This window comes from Lipophrys pholis (assembly GCF_963383615.2).
Source record: "Lipophrys pholis genome assembly, chromosome: 13".
Taxonomy (NCBI): domain Eukaryota; kingdom Metazoa; phylum Chordata; class Actinopteri; order Blenniiformes; family Blenniidae; genus Lipophrys; species Lipophrys pholis.
The window spans coordinates 627,895-651,045 of record NC_137632.1 but is presented as its reverse complement, the minus strand read 5'-3'; the positions used below and the strand labels follow the sequence as shown (position 1 = coordinate 651,045).

General features: G+C 44.5%; 1 protein-coding gene across 1 annotated transcript in view; it reads left to right on the top strand.

Annotated features, from left to right (window-relative positions):
* sema5ba (sema domain, seven thrombospondin repeats (type 1 and type 1-like), transmembrane domain (TM) and short cytoplasmic domain, (semaphorin) 5Ba) overlaps window positions 1-23,151 on the top strand; it is a gene marked incomplete at its 3' end in the record, with an annotated part of 276,170 nt that overhangs the window by 12,402 nt on the left and 240,617 nt on the right. The window lies entirely within an intron of this gene.

The window sequence follows — 23,151 nt, the reverse complement described above, 5'->3', positions numbered from 1 at the left end:
TTTTTTGTTCCCCTCTTTTGTTAGTTTGGACTTTGGGTTTTTTTTTTCTAAAGAATTTTCTGGAATTCATCATTGGATCATTTAAGTTATTTAAGATGCCCTCTGTCCTCCATCCTCCTTCCTCACAAAATCTCCAGATTTTTCATATTGATATTACCTTTTCAATGTTTGCTTGTATTTAGCATGAGTGTGCTCATTATCATCATCGTCACAATTTATCAAGTGAAAGGATCTCTGGAAATCAAAGGATCCCTGTGGAGACCAGGGTGTTACACACATCTTAGTTTAGGGGCCAGCTCAAGTTCATCTTAAGTGGGTTGGCCAGGTAAAATAGAGCCATAAATTTATACTTTAAAGTTTTCTCTGTTGTGACACAGAGTAACTTGATGAAAATGTCTCTATTTTTGCAAAAATCAAACAATTACTTCAAAAAAAAAGAGTACAATCTCAATATGAAGCCAGCGTTAATGAAAACTTCTGGTGTAAAATTCAGTGAAATGACCAAAAACCATTTTTTCAAACTCCCCCTGAGAGCATGGCTCTGAGGCTAATGCTAGTTTGCTATCTTCAATAGTAGCATCTCTGATTTCTCTCTGAAGAATTATTATTATTTTTTTAAATCTATGTTTTCTTTGAAATTCTTATAATTTGCTCGGTGGTTTGGCCGGATTGGAGCCTCTTGCGGGCCGGTTTTGGAGGAAGAGCCTTATGTTTGATCTGATCCAGCTTGATAAGAGTGAAGCCAACAGGTGTAAGAGATCCTCTGGACTGGAGTGACGAACGTCAGGCACCACAACAGTTTTTCCCCTCATTTGATCCGTTGGAATGGAGCCCTGTCGGGAAGGTTCCAGAATGTCAGTCTTTCATGCTTGTTGGTCCCTGATACTTGCTTCTGCACGCTCTGCTTCACTCACTTACTCCCATTTGTCATAAAGAAATCCCGTAAAGCCTCGAATTGTTTGGATGATGATCGAAGTCTGAATGCAAGCTTATATTTGTATGGTATACGCTATAAAAATTCAATTCAATTCTTTGGCTTCAGGTCTTTTACTTTGAGGAAACCCATCGTGTGGAGCTTTCAGAAACTCTCCTGATAGAATAAGGCTCATTTCTACCCTGGTATACCCACTAAAATGGCAATATCTCTTCTAAATGGAGTCACACAGTGAGAGCTAAACTCCTTTCTGGAGTCTGCGTTCAGAGAAGTAATAGGTTTGCAGTAAAGCCCCCCCCCCCCAAAAGAAAAACAAAAAAACAAAACAGGCTTGGATTAAGATGAATTGGTACCTCATGGGGCTTTTATCTGCCCATGTATTTACTCAATGGCAGAATATAAACCGACTTTATGGTATAGTTTATGAATTTTGTTTTGTGTTCTTCGAGATGTGGCATTATAAAGAAGCCGTCATAATTCAGCCTGTCACAGCCGAGGTACCAAGGGGGTTGGAGGCTATTAGCTTAAGCAAATCAAAGTTCCTGATGTGTTTACCTAAAGTTTTATTAGCGTTGGTTGGTTTCCAATCTCAGGCAGTGATTGACTGCTTCGATGGCTCGTCTCACGCTCTCCTTAGAGAGTGGTGCACACGCAATCTGCTGTTTGTGGACGAGCCGGCTCAGTGTTTTTGTCCGCACACGTGTGCGTTGGCTTTGTTTTTTTTCTGTTTGCTATAATGGCAGTTAGCGATAGCAGGCAGCTGCTCCCCGCTCTCTCTCTGTTCCACAGCCCTCCTTCTCTGTATAATTGGACAACCACATGTCAGGCTGTGATTTGCAGTGTGAGCAGGATGATTTTGCAGCACTAAATATGATTCACTGCCGTTGTCCCTCAGCCAGATGATGGCTGGAAATGTACAATGACTGAACAGAAAACTGAGTAGAGGGCGGCTGAAAAGTTGTCATCTGGACGTGAATGAAATGTTTTCTTTTGATTCCCCATCCATCTTTCATACTGAGTCGGGGAGTGCTGGAGCAAGTCCAGGCTGGCTATAGGTGAAGGCAGGTCAAGTCAAAAGTCCATCAGAGGGCAAACGCAGAGAGACAGACAGCCGCTCACACTCACCCAGGGGTCATTTCACAGTCAGTAATTAACATCAAGCGCATGCTTTATGGGAGGAAACCAATGCAAGGCCAAGTCCAACAGACAAACTTCACACTGTCTTCATATTCATATTCCTAACAGATCCTGTTTGATGAAGGGGCTGCGCACAATGGTCTTTAGCAGGAGTCTCTTTATGTTTAGTTCTGTTTAGTTCACTGAGTATCTCAGTTCAGTTCAATTTTATTTCTAGAGCACCAAATACAACACAGTCATTTCACAGAGAAAAGCCCACAATTCCACTTAAACAAGCAGAAGAGTTGATGGAAAGAGAAAGACATTTAGAACAGGAAGAGACTCGCAGAACCTGATCCTGGTTCGATCCCAGGTTTTGGACTTCCTGTATGGAATTTGCACATTTTCAATGAATTCAAGGAGTTTTCCCAAATGCTTGCTTGTTAATTTGTTAAGTTGTGGACTTTAATCATGTTGGCCCTGTGAAGAACTGACTATATTTGGATGGATGGATGGATGGATGGATGGATGGATGGATGGATGGATGGATGGATGGATGATGATGTGTCATTGATGTGTTCTCTGTAAAGGTGGCGTGTGCGTGCATGGGTATTTCTCAGTCTGAAAACGTGTTTGTTGAGGTTAACTGACTTGCTGCAAGACCTAGAAAATGTGAATCTACTGCAGTACACAGATACACAAGGACTGCCTGTTTTGTTTTTCTGCTTATCTATTATGTGCGTCTTGTATTTTTCTTTCCCCCCTATTTTTATGACAAGTTCATTTTTCCTGCTGTATGTCATGCTCCTGGTCTGACTTGACAATACAAAGGGTGCGTGATGGGTAATTACATATCTCCTCAGGTACTGAACTCCACAGAGCGTTTTGTCGTTTGATGCTCGCCGCTATGCTCTTCAGGTTTAGCATTTTCAGTCAAAACAATACGGGCCTGGGTTTCTCAGGATATAGACAGTGTACTTGTACCAACTCAGCATGAGCGTGAATTGAGGAACGAGGGAGAGAGGGAAGCAATAACATAAACTCCATGTTGTTGTTTTTTCCAGGACAATTTTACCCCGGAGTTGTCAAAACAGCAAATCAGAGAACCAAATCAGGATATTATTCATTGTCTGCATGTACCTGTTTTCTTATTTAGAACGGGTAGCAAGGTGCGCTGACTCGCTCCCAATCCTTATGTGCCAGACGTTCAGGAGAGATTACTCGACTGTGTCTTTTGCCCTTTTTGTTTAACTGGAGACAGAAGTGTGATTGTACGACAGCAGACAGAGCAGGTTTGTTCCCTCTCTCTGGCAGAGCAGATCGTTTGTGTTTCATGTTGTGTGTGAGCTGCAGACGTGTTTCATAGCCTCTTAATCAAGCCCTGCTTAATTGGATTTCACTAATATACCATTTTTCCACTGCTTGAGCACCCAAAGCGCTTCACATTGTTCATCACATTCACCCGCTCACACACACATTCACCCACCAATGGAGACGGCTGCCATCACGGCGCTCAGTCCATCCACTGGGAGCAGTTTGAGGTTCAGTGTCTTGCTCAAGGACACTTTGACATGTGAAGAGATGGGGAGTCGAACTCACGACATTCCAATTGAGAGGTGAGCCCATTAGTTAGCAGGCATTGAGTGAACACACGCAGACCAGCCATAACATTAAGACCTTGTGCAGGAGCAGTGATTCCCAACCTTTTTTCTTGAGGGATGCAAACTACCTTTGTAAAGCTCGGTGACCCCTCAGCCACCACGCCCTGTACACAAATATGGAAGGAACTTCACAATACACTTTATGTGAAATACGATGAGTTCATTTTCTCAGAGGATACACTCCGTCTCAGGGTGTTTGGTGCTCTGGAGCCGCTCCAGCTTGAACAGTTTCAAATTTTCATTCACCAGTTTTTCACTGGAAAAGATGGATTCATCTGTAATTTGGTCGATTGCTTCATGAAGCTGTATTCTGTGTTACACTTCTTGCTCCGTTCTGTTTTTCTCTTTTTGATCGATTCATCTGACATTTTTTCTCCCACTGCTTCTCGTTTTAATGTAAAAGTTTAAACTTAGTAGTTTTGTGACCTAAATGAATGAAATGCTGACTCACTTATTCTTAAGTCCTAAAAAAAACGTTATAAAATCAAGAGAGCTTTGTGAGACCCTCCCTTATGTGACACCCGCTTATCAATGGTGCTTCAGTGGTGAACAGGGATCAGCATGATGCCCACCCTGACTGTTCTGGACCTATGCAGGCTCAGACTGTGTATTTTCACCTTTCTCAGGACATTTCTTCAGCATGTTGCAGTCGTTGATCTGTTGGATCGAACCGCCTGGGTCTGCCATCCCTACATGCATCAGTGAGCTCTGCATTTTCATGACCTTGTCCTCAGTTCTCTGGTTTTCTTTCTTCAGACCACGTTTGATAGATGCTATCCACTGGAGACTGGGAAAACTCCAAAGATGCTCCGACACAGTCATTATAAGATTTGCTCAAATCCTTATCTAACTAACTAACTAACTAACTAACTAACTAACTAACTAACTAGTCCCTAATCCACTCATCCGGTTTCTCACACGTCTAGTTTGAGGACAAACATTCACTCGCTGCCTGACGGAAACCACCATGAAGATCTAATTCACCTCACCTCTCAGTGGTTTTTTCGAAGGGAGTCTTATATGAGCACAACCTTTTACATCATGACCACTATTTAATGTTTGACACGGCGATTTGCTGCAGTATACCGTAGAAACGTCGCCCTCTGTTTTGCTGCTGACAGATCCGATAAGAAAACCAGAACAGTTACATTTTTTGTATGTTTTGTCACCTCGAGCTTCTAAGGTTCGATTGTCAACGTATTTTTCCGTCCACAGCACGTCTGCATTGGGGTGGCAGTTTGCTGTGGTTATTATGTGGATTGAAGCGGCTCTCGGCGGCGGCAGGAGGGTCTGTTTCAAACGGAGGCAGACAGAGAAAGAGAGGAGCGCGACGGTGATTAATGTCCAGGCAGAAACGAGAGACGGCCAACTCTCCGAGCCCCGTCACCTCCATCCAAGCAGCACATTGGGCCCCAACATCTCGTCTCATCGGCGTGGGAGTGGCGTTTAGTTTAATCACAACGATTTGAATTATTTATTGTACAAAAATCCATTACCTTTGGGTTGGTTGATGAAAGCTGGCGTAAATTGAAATGTTGGATTAATCCTGGGAAAGAAATGAGATTCACCTGTGTCTCCAAAAATCAATCGTCTCCATCCTGCTTATTAATGGCAAAACATTTGTCTTCTTCTCAAACATCAAAGGAAACTAAGCAGCCTGTCCCAGGTGAGGGTGGAGGGGTGGGGGGATGTGGGTGGTGGTGGGTGGGGGGATGGGGGGATGGGGGTGGTGGTGGGTGGGTGGATTGCGGGGTGGGGGGATGGGGGTGGTGGTGGGTGGGGGGATGGAGGGGTGGGGGGATGGGGGTGGTGGTGGGTGGGGGGGTGGGGGGATGGAGGGGAGGGGGGGTGGTGGATGGAGGGGTGGGGGTCGTCAACAGTTGAGAGTCACATGCCGTTGTGCTTACCGTGCGGCGTGTTAACAAGGATGTGAAGTGATGGAAGACCGCGGGCCAAACGTCTGCATGATAGAGATAAGCAGCCAGCCATGCTCCCTCATTTCACCGTCTTCACACCACAGACACACCGCCGGGATATTTAACCATCAGAGCCGGGATGATGGGAGGAGTTTAGCATACCTATTGCCTTATTCAGATAGTCTACATCTGTATGTCCAAGTACTGCTACACACACACACACACACACACACACACACACACACACACACAAACCCCATTCTTGTATTGGGTTTTCTTAAAGAAAAGACCATAAAGCTTTACTGTGGTATCTGTGCCCCCCCCCCCCCCCCCCCCCCTCCCCCTTCCTGGTCTCTTGCTTGGGTTTTTGCACATTATTTGCACTTTGTCGTCCTTACCTCTCTCCATCCCTCTCCCTCTCTTCACTCTCTACTCGCCCCTCTACCTCTTGTCACTCTCTCTCCATCCCTCTCCCTCTCTTCACTCTCTACTCGCCCCTCTACCTCTTGTCACTCTCTCTCCATCCCTCTACCTCTCTTCACTCTCTACTCGTCCCGCTACCTCTTGTCACTCTCTCTCCATCCCTCTACCTCTCTTCACTCTCTACTCGCCCCTCTACCTCTTGTCACTCTCTCTCCATCCCTCTACCTCTCTTCACTCTCTACTCGTCCCTTTCCCTCTCTTCACTCTCTACTCGTCCCTCTACCTCTTGTCACTCTCTCCCGTCCCTCTCCCTCTCTTCACTCTCTACTCGTCCCTCTACCTCTTGTCACTCTCTCCCGTCGCTCTACCTCTCTTCACTCTCTACTCGTCCCGCTACCTCTTGTCACTCTCTCTCCATCCCTCTACCTCTCTTCACTCTCTACTCGCCCCTCTACCTCTTGTCACTCTCTCTCCATCCCTCTACCTCTCTTCACTCTCTACTCGCCCCTCTACCTCTTGTCACTCTCTCTCCATCCCTCTACCTCTCTTCACTCTCTACTCGCCCCTCTACCTCTTGTCACTCTCTCTCCATCCCTCTACCTCTCTTCACTCTCTACTCGTCCCTCTCCCTCTCTTCACTCTCTCCCCGTCGCTCTACCTGCTGTGGGTGAAATGTGAAGGAAGACCTTTACACCTGCATAGCATTTCTGCTCCCTTCAAACAGTGTGTGCTCTGTGAGAGCTGACCCCCCGTCTCGTATCGATAGCCATGCTAAGAGGCTCAGGCTGTGCGGGACATCATGCAGACATGATGAATTAGCTCACGCCATACATGCAATCCTCTGTGTATTCATTCGGCTACAGGAGGTAACGCAAGCTTGTCATTTTTTTCACCTGTCTGGCCTCTCCACCTGACCTCAGTGAGGAGAGGTAATGGGGGGGGGGGGGGGTCAAATATCTGCTCTCCAAAGGAGCATAGGTATTGTGAATGGGAAGAAGTGGAGCGTTGCTTTCTTGGAAGTTTGACGGCATAGTGAATGTCTGCGGATTGCTCCAGCTAGTCTTGGTCAGCAGCCCCAGTGGTGTAGTGGTACCTAGTCAAGTGGGTATACCCCATATACCCACGTACACCCTCAGCTACACCACTGAGTATTCATCACCCCATTCATCACCAACCATAAGCAGCTTTTCGTGTAGCCCCATTTCAAAACTATGATCGAAGTCCTGACTGTAGTCTTGGTTTGGTGGTGAGGCACTAAGAAGTAGAGATTAGGAACATCCAAAATAATTTACAGAATGAACTTGTCTCAGTTACGTTTTAACAGCTTCCACTGATCGAGTGTACAGGAACAGCAACGATCCAGTTACATAAACAAGACAAATAATAACTTCTCACATTTTACATTAAGTTTTTCTGCTGAATGATTGGTGAAGATTCAGATTTCTAAACCTGAATGTAAAATAATGATTAATACAGTTTAACTGTTTGCATTCAGGTTGACTTGTCCATTTCATACAAATTAGGAATGCACCAATTTAAAGGACGAGAACTAATAGTACTAACCTCTAGCTACTTGCCAATACAGAGTACTTATTAAATACCATTTAGTATAATTTGTACTCCATACACAAATAGTATGCAAGAGCGATATGTTGGCATGAACAATCTCTGCACGGCCTCTGCGTCGACGCTACATGCACCAACAGACTTGAAGGATCCAGTATACGACTGCGTCTCTAGTACGCATAGCGCAGTGTGTAGCGTCTAACTTGCTGTCACACTTTAATCATGTGTAGCATCTAGCATCGCTGGTGTGTGAGCCCCGAAGCTCTTTAACATGTAGCATGTAGCATGTAGCACGACTTACGGTAAAATCCTCCTGATCCACTGAGCGACATCAGGCTAACTCTGCTGGTCCAAATGTCTCTGATGATTAAATTGCTGCTGTTGTACGAACTAACTTTCACCTCCTCTTGATATTTTAGCAGAACATAGTTTACAGTCTGTCTTACTTTTGTCATTTTCATTAACACTAGAGAATCTCCAAACCACTGACATTGCTTGTCCTCACTTGTACCTGCTGCCTGCTGGTGATAGATGACATTAAATAATACTCACAGGGTTGTATCAGGGAACTTTCACGAGTACAAGTACGCCGTGAAGTACTGAACCCCAGACTGGTATCAGTGCATCTCAAATAGAAATCAAATGCAAGTTAATAAGAGAATACTGTAGGGCACATGAATACTCCCCCAGTAATTCTCCCCATAAGTTTCACTGTGCCTCTTTGTGCTATCTTGAACAATATCTGACTTACTGCCCTTGTATGTGACCTTGTCTGTCTGCTTCCACTCAGCAGCCCCAAAACCAAATTTCCATCTTCCTGATAGGTCTATATTTACCTGATTTACACAGTGTTTAGTCCATTCACAAACTCCTGGCTGCACGACAAGGGGAGATAGAGATGAATACTTACATCAGGCCACTGGAACAGGACCACCGATTACCGCTCCGACAGGCCTGTGTGTGTTATTTCGACACATGCTGCTCTCTCGTTCTCTGGGCTGCTGCTGGTCTCGCTTCTCATTTTGGCTCGAGTGAGTTATGATTCCCTGGGGAACAGCGAGAGGAAGGAAAGGAAAAGGGACGAAGCTGCTTCAGAGGCTGAGAAGTTCGTGCAAGCGCAGTGACAAAAGTGACGATGTGCATCTCTTTGCTTTTTTGTTGCACTTGCAGCAGTGCGACATTGAAGGCCTGGTTAAAAAAAAGAATAGAAGGGTGCTGTGATTAATGGATACACTAATCATTTTAAAAAGCTGTTAAAATTACAGGAGCTCAGGAGACAGAAACCTTCTTCTGCTTTTGGTGTGGATGACGTGATGTGCATGAGCAACAGCGCAGCTCTGCAGCCAAACTGCAGTTTGTTGGGCTTTATTTTATCTGGACAAAGGCTGCGCAGATAAACATGTTAATGAAGCCCACTGTGTGAGGACAAATGGTCGCATTATATCGTAAAGTTTGACACTACAGCGCTTGCAATTTAATGCCTTTCAAGGATATTACGGGAAAAGTTGGACGAGGGCTGCGACACGCAGGATTGATGAGCTGCAGTAAATCTGAATGTGCAACATAAACAGTAGAAAGCAAAGATACAGATGTGTGTGTGTGTGTGTGTGTGTGTGTGTGTGTGTGTGTGTGTGTGTGTGTGTGTGTGTGTGTGTGTGTGTGTGTGTGTGTGTGTGTGTGTGTGTGTGTGTGTGCATGTGTGTGTGCATGTGCGTGCGTGTTGGGGGGATTACTAAGTGTTAGGTCTAAAATGTCACCAGTGGTCTAGATCTCCACCAAGATGACAGATATAAGTAACCAGTGTTTTGTAGCTCTGCCCAGGGAGTCTTGGGGAGATTCTGCACGCCGGGGGCCAGTCGGAGTGATTTTCACCCTGCAGGTGGGGCTACAAAAGTGTCCTGAGGTCTGGTCAAGGCGTGGCGTAGCTCCCCAGACCGTCACCACCCCAGGCCACGGGACGCGGCGTCCAGACACCTGAAGGACCGCAGAGAACAGCCACAAGCCCAGAGACCCAGAAGTACAGCAGCTGCCACCCCTGAGACCCCCGACGCCCGTGGCGCCGACATAAGAGGAGCGAGGCAAGGGGGCAACGCCCCATCCTCCCAAGCATGACCCAAGCCTTGGTGTTAGCTAAGGTTCTGTGGGGTGCATTAAAATTGGGTGTGTGGATGGGCAAGGCAGGGTCCCAGCAGAGGGCGGCAGGGCACCACTGCTCTGGAGCCTTCCTCACCGGAAAACCCTCCCTGGTCCACCCGATTCCTTCACCCCAGTTGTGGGTGTATGTAGTGTGTGGCTTTGGGGTGTGTATGAGATGTGTGTGGGGTGATTGTGATGTGGTTTAGGCGGTGATGCAAGTGTGGGTCCAGCCCGCCTGACCAGGGAACAACAGGGCAAGGAGATGTGGCCAACAGTCAGAGGGTCAAGAGTCGAGGGCCCAGAAAGGCCCCAGAGAAGACCGACCACTCCTAACCCCCACCCTGACACAGACCATGACGCCGAGCCCGGTTAACCAACCCCGGCGGCCACTCCGGCACCGCCACAGGTTGGCCAACACAGAGGGCCACCCCCGAGGTGGCCCGGGGGCAAGACCGGATACCCCAGAGACAGGCCCCCCGCGCCCCCCGGCAACCCCAACCAACCAGGGACCCTCCCAGAAAAAAAAAGTCTGTAGAAGGATCTGAGTCAGGTCCCCCCAAATCAAGCACCTCTTCCACCTGCACCTGCACCTGCAGGGCCGGCCAACACCCAATAACCTGTCGGCAGGAATTGCCCAGGATCCTAGCTGCCCTCACGCATCGGGGAGAGCCCCAGGCCCCCAAGGGAAGGGGAAAAGGGGGAAGGAAGGGAGAGCGAGAGAAGAAGGTAGAGGGACAGAAAAGCCGCCCCACCACCCCAACACCCCAACACCCCCCGGAGAAACCAAAAAAATAAAGAAATCTCAAATTGTAGGACTTCTATACCCTCCTTGCTTGGTGGGACCAGACTGGAGCCTCTTGGTCGGTTTTGACGCCTTATGTTCTCTTTTGTTAAGGGAACGTGAAACTAACGTAGAGGAGCTTCACAGAGCAGCCCCGTGCTGCAGGGAAGCGGTGCTGATTCAGATCGCCAAACTAACCTCCTGACACCACAATGTCTGAATATTCCAATAATCGGGTCCAGCCCAGGTATTTCGTTCAGATTGAAATTCACCAGGAAAACCTGTCTGTTGTCCTCGTCAGGAAGGTTGTCCTCCTTAAGGTGTGTTACCAGGTAAATATGTGTCCTGCACAGTGACATGTCCAGTACAGGGTGGAGCTCTGACCAGGTCCTCACAGGTTCTACTGTACCGCCTCCGCCTTGCTTCGTTCAACTCGCTCTGCAGGCTGAGGTTCTGTTTTAAAACTTTATTTCAGTCAGCCAGCGTTGATAAAGCTCCCGACAAAGTAAACGGCTCCGCAATATGGGGAGTGACGCATAAATCACGTGACACAACGACTCGATAATGAAATTCGTTTCCAACACTTTTAATAATGGGATTTTATTGATTCCATCGATTCATTGTTGCAGTCCTCATTTACACGACAACGGCCCTCAGAGCCAATGAAAATGGATCTTTTTGAAAACAACTCGCAAGGGGGAAGTGTCCATGTTGATAGTGGAAACAAATAGTTCTAATAGTGAATAGTTCTTCTGCACATGATCAGTAGACAGACAATAAGAAGAGTTCGTTTTCACTTGAAACGTCGTATAAACTGGGCCTCGATCTGTGATTTGCTCTTATTCCACACTGATGAAGTCAGTAGTAATTAATGTGTGTTGCACGCAATCTTGAAATCATACAGATGAAGTTAATATTTAATCTTTGATTTTATACTTTTAAGAATCTCCAGTTTTTACAAAAGAAATTGAATCTGTTCTTTTGCATTTACTTACAGTATATCCTTTTAAGTATTTGCGACTCCACTTACTCTGGATGGCTTTTGAAAATACAGGAACGCCACCCAACGTTTAATTATAAGAGTTATATCCCTCCATCCCCTTCAGCAACCCCCACCACCTCCGGTGTTTTCACTGATAGACAGAGCTCCGACAGCACACTGGCACCTCTCAAATACTGCTATTAAATGCAGATGTCTCCGTTTATGAGAGCCAGGACCTCTGTGTACAAGCCCAAAAGTCGGCTTCACCTCACCTTGAAAGAGAAAAGTGATTTTCGCCCCTTGTGTTTGCATTATGTATGACGGGTGTTGACTGGTGACCTGTGGCCCGCAGCAGGTTCACAGCACTTTCAACTCCACACGGGAAGGAATTTGTTGTCGGAAATAAAGTGTCAAAGGCGACGAAGTAGTTGAAAAGTCTGCATTCGGGTTTTAGCTGGAGTGAAAAAGAAAAGAAAATTCTCCTTGAGGCTTTAGGAAAACTGCAGATGGGCTGCGTGAATGTGCACGAAACAGAAATATCATATCATCATTATTTTGTTTGTGCAGTTGCAAATAATTGATGTTATATTCCAATCTCTGATGCTGCAAACGGCCTCACATCTCACAACCTGCATAACGTGCACATTTAAGAACCCGTTTCCATGACAACACTTCAAGTAAAAACGAGTGCTGTCAATCGATAAAATTAACTAATTAATTGCACAATTTTCTGTAATTAATTGCTATTAATGACATTGTTTTTCTACTAAAGACGAAAGCTTATAATGGATATTTATTCAGGGAAAACCACAGAATTAATTTCGACTCAACACACAAATACTAGATTTTAATTCAAAGACTATTTTTATAACATCTTTTTAGCTTTTGGTGAATCTGTTTCTCTCCAAGATCAGCAAAATAATAAAAACATAAATAAATTCATAAACATCTAACATAAGTCTGCGTTTTGTTAGAGTGCAGGTCCACCACTTTGACAATTCAAACACACACACACACACACACACACACACACACACACACACACACACATAGTATACAGGAGAGCCAGAAAAAGAGGAAATTATTATTTTACCAGTATTTCCTCCAGCTTTAGCAGTTTTGTGGCTCCGAGTCAGCCAACATGGCAACCTTCTGAAATTACTTCTGTGGTCATTAAATTCAGCTTTTCAAAGTAAAACTAATGACTTTTACTTTCTCAATCAGGTAACTTTTTAAAGTGAAACGTTCTACCTTAATATTATTCCACTCGGTGCTGCTCTGTAGTCATGGTGCTGCGCCCAGAGATGCTGCAGCTGCTGCTGCTCCGGCAAGGGAGTCAAATAACCCCCCAAAAACCCAGAAGTAAACAAAACTGCGTGGATTACGAAAAAGCTTTTTAACTAGTTAAACGTTTCAAATCAGTTGATTAAATAATCACATTATTTTGACAGTACTAGTAAAAACACATTGTTTTTGCATTTTTGTTTCAGAGAGGTTTTGTATTTACGTTGTTGTTTGAAAACCATGTCCGTTTACACAGAAATGGCAGAAACGCTGAAAATGATGTAGTTACTATGTCAGGCCATGAGTTGGCGCTGTTGGTTTGCACGCGGAGAACAACACGCTCTAAAGAATAACAATAGAAATACAAAGTCATTCTAGTGGACAGACAACGGTGTTATTATGCTGACTGTCAAAATAAAACTACCAAGTTGGATTGTTATTACGGTGACTGTCAAAATAAAACTACCAAGTCCCAGGAGAATAGGGACTGAGAGCCATGACACCACGGAGGAAACTTTGTCCATCGGCTGAGCATGTGCAGAAAACATATTTATGATGGACATGGTGCACAACAAGCACAGTGGCAGCTTTTCAGAAAAGTTGCGTTTTCCCGGGTTTACATGAAGTCAGTGCCGGAGCGCTTTCAAAACGTAAAGTTAAAGTTTTTCTTTTTGCTTGAAAACATGTAAACATGACCTAAATGAAACGTGTCTGTTATTAATGAATGACACGTTTAGGTTTTATTTTGTTAATTTTGTGTTTTTAAGAATTGTCTTTTAAAAAAAAAAAGTGTTTCAAAAATATTAAATTCAGAGGACTTTTAAAGTAAAAATGGTGACTTTTGGTTAGTTTAATGCTGTTCACCACACTTTATTATTTGTAAATTTCACTAGAAGACATTGATATGTAAATGAAGTCCAAATGATTTCTAGTGGCCACACATGTACAGAGGAAGCAGCATTCTTCACTACAAGTGTTGCTGCCTTGAAATAGAAAATGAGGAATCTTTTCAATGCAATGCTAATTTTCCAATATCTAATATGCAAATACCAAGTTCATAAGGATGGATGAGGATGATCGTATGTTGTTTGTGTTGCCATGCCTTTCAATGGGCTGCTGCAGCCTCTGCTCGTCTTGGAGGACCGTGGACTCTGGAGATTTGTTAGTGTGGTCTTGTGGCTCAATCAGATCGGTATTGTCCAACACTGCTGTTGCTCGATAAAGCCTGGTTCACAGTGGGAATTCCAGGGGTTTATTGGGATTGAGATCAAAAACTCTGTTGCAGGCTGGGCAACTTTTTCCACGTTTCAGCATCACTCTTTGTAAGACTGGCCCCTGGTTTTAGAACCAATTTGGAAGCACAGTGCATAAAGTATTAAGGAGATTTATGCGATTTGGAATGGCGAGACCGAGCTTATCTTGGACAACAGACTGCGATGTCCTCATACCTTTGTTTCAGATTTATATTTAAGAGAAATATGGCACAGGAATGGCATTACACTGTACATTCAACACATTTTCCTCCACAAATGTCAAAACAAAGAGACTAATTAGGCCTGAATGGTTTCTTTTTACTCCCTTATTAATTTGGAAGAACTTTAGATATGGTCACAAAATAATCTAAGTAGTGTCCAAAATAGGAACTCAGCCACAACATTTAGTGAGAAAGCAGGAAGTCGCGGAGGAGAGAGCGAACAAAAGAGAGGGAAAGGGGAGATGACAGAGAGAGAGATGGTGATGTCATTCAATCCAAAAGGATAAAAACGGCTGCCAATTACTGTAAAATACCTTATGGTTGGCCCTGGAAGAATACTTTCTGTTTTTTTCACCTTTAAAAGGGGCAATATATCACTGAGATGCCGTTTGGTGGATTGATGTTTATTTAATTCCAGGACATGACAGGAGTTCTTAAATCTTTTATGATGTTCTGGTGGAATATAGCAATATGTGGATAGATATTTACCTATTTGTTAAGTTGTTTTGACATGGTAGGCATGTGAACGTTGTGATAACGAGGTGCAGGTTTAAAACTTCAGAAAGTGGAACAAGAGATATAATGCTAATAGAGAAACAGGGTGTAATGAGATCTGTGTGTGCATACTAAAATGTCTGCTTACACAAATCTGCATCGTGGCTTTTGTGCATCTATTTGAACAATTTGTATGTGCGTCATAAATTCTGTGCATAAATAATTAGATTTGTACATGCAAATCGCGCTGAGCTTTGTATGTACCTTCAAGGACCTGAACATGTCTGCAGACGGATGTCTACGAGTTCTTTCTTTCTCAAAGTGGATGTTGCTCTTGTCGCTGTGGTTTGTTTGTAACTGGGTTTTCTCTGCCTTAAGCCTAGAGTTACAGTCTCACTCTGCCATACTGCTTGTTATACATACAGTACATACAGCATTCAGATCATGGAACAGCACTGAAGTATTACTCAACTATTTAATTGATAATTATCAACAAGCTGATAATTCAGCCTCTAACAGTGTCTCACAGGCTAATGGCTCCTAATTGCTTGACTACAAATGCATATTTCTACTGTTAGTATTGTACATGATCCTTTCTAAAGATTGTATTAGTCTATTATTATTTTGCACAATTAACAAGTTACTGTATGTCCCAGCTAGCTCAGTTGGTAGAGCATGAGACTCACAATCTCAGGGTAGAGGGTTCTTGTCCCACGCCGGGCGTCACCTTCCCGTGGGCTCACCGTGGGCTCACCGTGGGCTCACCGTGGGCTCACCGTGGGCTCACCGTGGGCTCTCCACCTGCAGGAAGGTTCTTAAATGGTGCATTGTGATCTGGGTGACGGTGCTCAGACTGTCACCCCTGCGACCCGGAAACGGATAAGAGGGAGAAAATGAATGAATGAATAAACAAGTTACTGCAAGTAATTGAAAGGTATCATCCACTGCCAGTGATCAGAGAAAATCACTATCAGGTCCTCCAATTTCACACAATCATTGAACAATTGTCACAATATAGGGAGCAAAACAGTGCAAATCAAATGTGGGCCTGCCAGTCTGGACCTGGAATCCATGCACATCAATATAATGACAGGAAAGCAAATTCCATTTATAAAAATGAAGCATGCTCAAGAAACAAACATGAACAGTGCACAAACAATAAGAGAATTTGTGTTTGTAGATTATAAAGCCGGGGGGTCACATCAGGTGACGTCAGGCCCGTGGGCCCAAACTGGACCGCAAGAAGCTCCAATCTGGCCAAACCACCAAGAAAACGGTCAACATATCAAAGAAAACTGATTTTTTTTGTGTTGAAATTTGTATAGCGTAGTGGACACAACACAAGGCTTAGGGCTTTTCCAAAAAGAACCAGGTTCTACTTAAGTTCTTACTGAGCAGCTCCAAAGAAGCGGTTGTGTTTCCATTGTCATGGAGCCAGTAGAGCCACGTCATTGTGTCACTCCAGAAAGTGATACTTCACTGATTCCACCAATGTGGCGCCGGCAGGAAACGGACTGTACCAGTGGTTTGGTCCGGGTCGCTCCATCTAGTCTGACCTGAACCTCGGATGAAAACATTGAGTCTCCTCGTCGCTCCATTGCTGGTTTTTAACGTCCGTCTTGTTTTAGTCCGGAGCCCCAGAGCGGCCATAGAGAAAAATGATGATGATGATGATGATGATGATGATGATGATAGCAGCCCCCGTCCAGCTCAGTAGGTAGAGCATGAGACTCTCATTCTCAAGGTAGAGGGTTCATGTCCCACGCCGGGCGCCACCTTCCTGTTGGCTCTCCACCTTCCTGTGGGCTCTCCACCTTCCTGTGGGCTCTCCACCTTCCTGTAGGCTCTCCACCTTCCTGTGGGCTCTCCACCTTCCTGTGGGCTCTCCACCTGCAGGAAGGTTCTTAATGGGTCAATGTGATCTGGGTGACGGTGCTCAGACTGACACCCCCACCACCCGGAAACGGATAGGATGGAGAAGATGGATGGATGGATGGATGGATAATAATAATAATAATAATAATAAGAAGAACAATAATAATAACCTGTATGAGTTTGGGTCTTATTTTTCACCATTCCAACATTCCATAGTGACTTTCTGCTCCTTTCACTTTATTTCTGGACGTGTCTGAATCAAAAGCTTCAACATGGAGGAATGGAGGTGTAGAATGATAGAACGCTGCTCTACAGCCGTTTCCATGGTAACCTAGGTAACCACTCTGATTAAAGTTCTCTTTCACATGAAGCCGTTAAAAGGCTCTTTTTAGCTCTAAAAACTCCAACTTTCATTTCCAGTAGTTTGTAGTTTGTTTAGTAGTTCCTGAGGAACCAGAAGTCTGGCTTCATTATAAAGACGTTCTGTGGAGCGTCTCATAGCGGAGCGCCCCCTGCTGGCTCATGCAGACCTCAGCCTGCAGTCAGAACGCCAAACAAGACCTGGAGGTGAAGTTAGTCACGATGATGTCACCATGGAAAGCCTGAAAAGAACTGGTTCTAGGTTCTAGATCCACCAGCTGACTGTGTGACAGCAGGAACTCTGCAGCTCAACACTTCAATGACTTTATGTCAGTAAGTATCATGCATTTGTGGGATGAGCAGCAGAGTTTGTGTTGTGTCCATGAACAGTCCTAAAGAGCTCATTCTTCTTCTTTAATGCTCATCCAGCAACACACGCTCCTTTTCCAGTTCGATGACATGTACTGCCCAGAAACCACATTCACGGTTCATTACACAAACAAACGCACACGTCTCTGCACAGACACACATTTACCATCATACACAAACAGACTGCGGTGTGCACGGATCTAAATACACAAATTACTTTTCAAACACACAAGATCCAAACAAGTTCCAAATTCCAGCGTGGTTCTGCTGCTATTCTGGCCCCATAAACAAACTTGTTTCTCCCCGCTTCAGTTGTGAGCGTGGCAGCGGGCTGCAGCCACCCTGGGTGCCCCCTGCTGCTGCGACAGCATGCCCCCGCTGGCACCAAGCCCAGACACCCTCGGCGATTTACAAACCGGCCGCGATGGCAGCCGTACCCACGCGTCTTTGACTTTGCTGAAGACGTGCTCCTATTCATTAAGGCTGCACAAATGACAGAGGGCTGCTTGTGTTGTGCTGCGAGAGGGATAACCAAGACATAAAACACGGCTCTGTTGGTCGGAGACAGCCAATTTGTGGTGGTTAGGCAGCGTTAAAACTGAAGGTGTCCTTCTGCCGACCCTCTCTACCTCCCTGACTGTGTCTTTCCTCCGTGTACTCATTTGTTTGTGCATCATGGAAGTGAGCCACGGGCGATCTGGATGAGAGTTTCCCACTGGCTGCAGATTCGTATTAGCAGGAAACTCCTTGTTCATCTTCAAATTCCACAAAATGTACGTCTCACCTCATTCTAGTTTTGCTCTACTTGAAATCTTCTGGATTAGAAATCTCTGACCCGATCACTTCTCATGCAATTTGCTGGAAGTGGCTGTCGTCAGCAGGTGTTCTCCACACAATCAGAGCTTTTTCATCTGTTTATTTTGTTTAGAGGGAAACTCGCTTGCTTTGTAAACCCTCCATTGCAGTGGAGAGTCTATAATTATTTAGTGGATTATTGTGTCTGTCAACTTGTCATTAAAATAAATTCATTATTTGTGAGCAGAATCAATACACCTTGTAATAACAAATGACACATGTATTTTTGTGTCTGTCATTGTGATTGTACAACATGAAGCCACATTACTGAGTATTAAAATTACTGAAACTCTGGTGGTCTCCAATCTTTTGTCTTCTGAGAGCTACTTTTGTTCAATGAAACCTCTGAAGAGCTCCTCATGTTGAGTAACATTTATTAACAATGATAATTTCCATCAAGGTCAAATGAATGACTTTGTTTTCAGATTTAAAACATTTTAAAACGTACTGAGAAAATGATCAGACTAAAACTGACATGCATGTGAATGTCCGTCCGTCCGTCCGTCCGTCCGTCTGTCCATCCATCCATCCATCCATCCATCCATCCACCCATCCATCCATCCATCCATCCATCCACCCATCCATCCATCCATCCATCCATCCATCCATCCACCCATCCATCCATCCATCCATCCACCCATCCATCCACCCATCCATCCATCCATCCATCCATCCATCCATCCATCCATCCATCCATCCATCCATCCATCCATCCATCCACCCATCCATCCATCCATCCATCCATCCATCCACCCATGCTTTACCATGTTATCCGTAGAGCTTGATATCCGTCCGTCTATATTAGACAGATCCAGGCCAGTAAAAAACTACCAATTTCTCTAGGGAAAGTTTATCAGTGACTTCTGCTACTTTAAGACTCTTTGACATAAGCTCTGGGGCCATCTTGAATTTTCCCTCAAATTCAATATGGCCATCCAAATTCAATACGGCCACCAAAAATACCTAAAGTAATAATAATAATAATAATAATAATAGCTTGGATTTTTTTGGAGGTGACTCAAAGTGCGTACAGAAACCGTTATTCATTCACACCGGTGGTGCTCAGCTCCATTATAGCCTGGGGCTGCTGACAGAGGCGTGGCTGCCATTTGGCGCCTACGGCCCCTCTGACCTCCACCACCAACATTCATGCACCATTCATACGAGGCAATGTGGGTAAAGTGCCTTGCTCAAAGACACAACGACAATGACTTGGACAGAGCTGGATTTGAAGCGCCAACCCTTTGTTTATTGGATGACCCACTCTACCACTGAGCCAAGTATTATCTGGAAGAAACCTATCAGGGGAAATGCAGATTTTTTTTTTCACCAATTTGTGATGAAAGTATCCAGTGAACATGACCCATTTGGTTGAATGCCACTGCACGTTGCTATGAATGCTTGGCCGCCACAAGCTAAACGTACTGATACACGTACAGTGAGAACGTGAACTTCAAGCCATGAGGCGAGAGTACTAACCACTACACCACCCTTTGTCATAGAAGTCCACCATGATAAACAAGTACTTGTAGTTCAGAAGCTCACAAGCACAATGAACACATGAAACCTACATTTGCAGGTATGCTTGTAAATAATTTCAGCATCTTAGTTTTTGATCGGGATGAGAAAGGTAATTGTGACTTTATGATGACGGAGGCAGCGGAGCAGCCTGATGCAGCAGGATAACTTTGCTGTGCTATAAAATATTCTGAGAGGAAAAGACCTGGCCGGGATCCAGCAGAGTGGCCCTGCATCTGCTGACAACTGCCGTTTGATATCGAGGACAGAGGACAGGACAGTTCTCAGTGCTACTGGGTGTGTGTGTGTGTGTGTGTGTGTGTGTGTGTGTGTGTGTGTGTGTGTGTGTGTGTGTGTGTGTGTGTGTGTGTGTGTGTGTGTGTGTGTGTGTGTGTGTGTGTGTGTGTGTGTGTGTGTGTGTCATACTTCCTGTGATCTACTGAGGAGGCTGTAGCCTCCAGGGACACCCAGACAGCTCGCTGGCACAGAAATGTGAGGAAGACTGAAAGACTTAAGCCGTCCTCCTCATCCTCATCCTGCCTCCTTCCTCCACCTTCTCCGTGGCCGTCCTCTCTCTCTGCCCTTGCCAGACTGGAACACACTACAGGTGAACCATTTCAAAATCCACCGTACAGCCTGAGCCGTGTGAATCAAAAGGGTTTCTGGCTGATGATAAAGGAATTACTTTGCTTTCAATCACAAGTGGATTGATGCAAATTATGCACTCAGGATCTCATCTTTTTGTGACGGAGCTGTGCAGCTTAATCTTGTTTATTTCAAATTATTCAAACAAGCTTTTTTTTTTTCCTTCATAAAGCGCTGCTTTTTACGGTCTCTCTAGATGAATTAGTGAAAGCCTCTTTCAGACTCACAGTTTCATTTAGAAATGGCCTAGAAGAGGGAATTTAATTTTGGTGCATCCATCAGAAAACATCCATCGTCTGCAGTTTGGTTAGTAGCACTTGTTCCGTCTATCCTGTTTGATTTCTTCATTTAAACACTCGTCTTCATCAGTATTCCCTGGCTTGCTCTTTTCAGTTTTACTGACACAGCTCTAAACACACATCTGTCCTCTGAGGGATTTAAAACCATTTTTTTTTCTTATCATGCCAACACACCACACCCTGCATTTCAGCAATATAGAAAAGGAAACGACTCGTTTGGTATCAGGTCAAATGTGTCAAAGCACTAAAGGTACATTGGGCTTGCTGTCAAATGTGTGGTCAGATATTTTAATCTAATGTCATTTTCACAATGAAACTGACACATCAAGCCGACTTATGCAACAGATTTCAGTCTGTGACGCATTTAAATTTGAGAGTTTCAGGATAACAGGCGACCGGGGTTCAGATCGCGACACATGACTGTTCGGTCAATTTGTTTTAGACAACAGTTGCCTTATAACACATGAAAATGACATTTTCACAACGTCATGGATCCGGGTCTCCATTTAGCACCGTTTATAGAACTGCTGCTCAGAATGCGATCCTGCCCTGTTTACGCAATGACGGTTCAAGTGAAGATGTCTAGTTTTTGCTTTTCTGAAATATTTTGTGTTTGCATGGCAAATATTTGTTGACGTGATTGTTAATCAATACATCCAGTAGAAGGCAGTGCAATTTCTGGTAGTGTAATATAAATGATCAATTCAGCCGAAGTATATGATTGGATATTGCTGTATCCACGTATGCACACATTCATCCTTCCCTAAAGAAATCCCTCATTTCAGTTTTTTCTTTCTCCGGTTGGACATGAGCTCCACCACAACATTGCCTCCACAGGTCATCGGTGGTATTACACATGCTATATATCAGTAAGCTCATGGAAACGTATAACATTACACACGTAAGAAGGCGGACAGGCACTTTCATGAAACTTTGTGCTTTAAGTGACATACGTCAATGAAATATGTAACAAAAGAGCATATTAGTGTGTATTAGTGTGTATTAGTGTGTTCAGATGTGAATCTGTTCCTCAGTTTGGATTCTGCTGCGTTGCCTTCTTTTTAGCTTGAACGTCAGTTAAATTCAACAATAATTGAGGTTTTTTCCGTGGTGCTGTAGCATCATTCTGTGATCACACAGTGACATCTAGTGGTCACATATGGAATACATTTTGATATTTAAGTCCTGTGAGTGGCCTAACAATGAAAACTAGTATGACTCATAGTCTGGATATTCTTGTATTTGCATTGTTAAGTACTCCTGTCACTACTCATGATTGGCAAGTTGGATGAAAGTGGTATCAATGAAACCATGCTGCATGATGTCAACACCCCGAGCTCAGTGTGCTGGTGAATGAAGCAGAACTTCAATTCAGGCATGTTGAGGTTAGAAGCTCCTTCATGCCGGTTCTCATCCTGGCGAGCATTGATCTGACGCTCGGAGAGGCTGACAGGAGGAAAGCTCCAATCACAACTTTGATTGCTTGGTGGAGTTTTTGCTTGGAAACGCTCTTTCTTTGCTCGGCTGATGAAACTAGAGTTAATAATGTTCCCTTTGCAAACTGGCTGGTGTTGACTTGTGCAGAGGGCACCTGAAGTTTATTCAAAGTGTTGTTAGAACTAAGTTAATTATGTGGTGTTGGCTTAAACATTCATTTAAATCCCAACAAATTGGAAATTGGCTGGAAGCGGACTTTCGGATGGAGACTGCTCTTGAAAGCCGTCAGCAGTGAGACACTGTAACACGCTTTAGTGCTTCCTTTTATTCCCCCCTCAGGCCATGCTCTCTTTGAACCCAAATTAATAGCCTCCTTTACTGCATCACATATAATTTGAACCTGTCTTTCCGTTCTGCAATTCAATCTTAATTGCTAAGCACTTCCATTTCAAGAGTTGTTAAGCAAACGACGTGTATGATGGATGAGTCTGTGGCAGTAAACACCAAATTACTTCATCAAACGCACCCTCTATCTGCCTGTTGCCTTTCAGAAAGTCAAGAACTCTTTGCTGTCGTCCCGGGAGGAGAATGCGATAAAAGACAGGGGCACTGCTTACCTGCCACTTTAGCTACATCCTCACACCACAATGATGAATGGGCGCTTCATTTCTCCACTTGAAAAGATGGATTGGAGGCTTGATTCTCAGCCCCGCATATGTTAAACGATTTAATTCACGCTGTCTCCTCGCCCTCTTCTTGTCACATTTTCAACATTTATCTGTGCCTTTCATTTCCCCCTGTTGACCGTGTATCAGCCTCACCATCAGACGCTGCGGTTTCATCCCCAGCATCTCGGATTCCGACGGGCTCCGTCGTGGTCTCTTTTTATTCCACGCATGGTTTCTCTCTCACAGAACTGGCCTGCTTTTCACTCCTTTGTTCAGGCTGTTTTACTTTGTGCTCCAGGTGGAATTTCCATTGATTAAAAGCTGACGTGGCCTGCACTTGTGTGTCCAGCCGGCCAA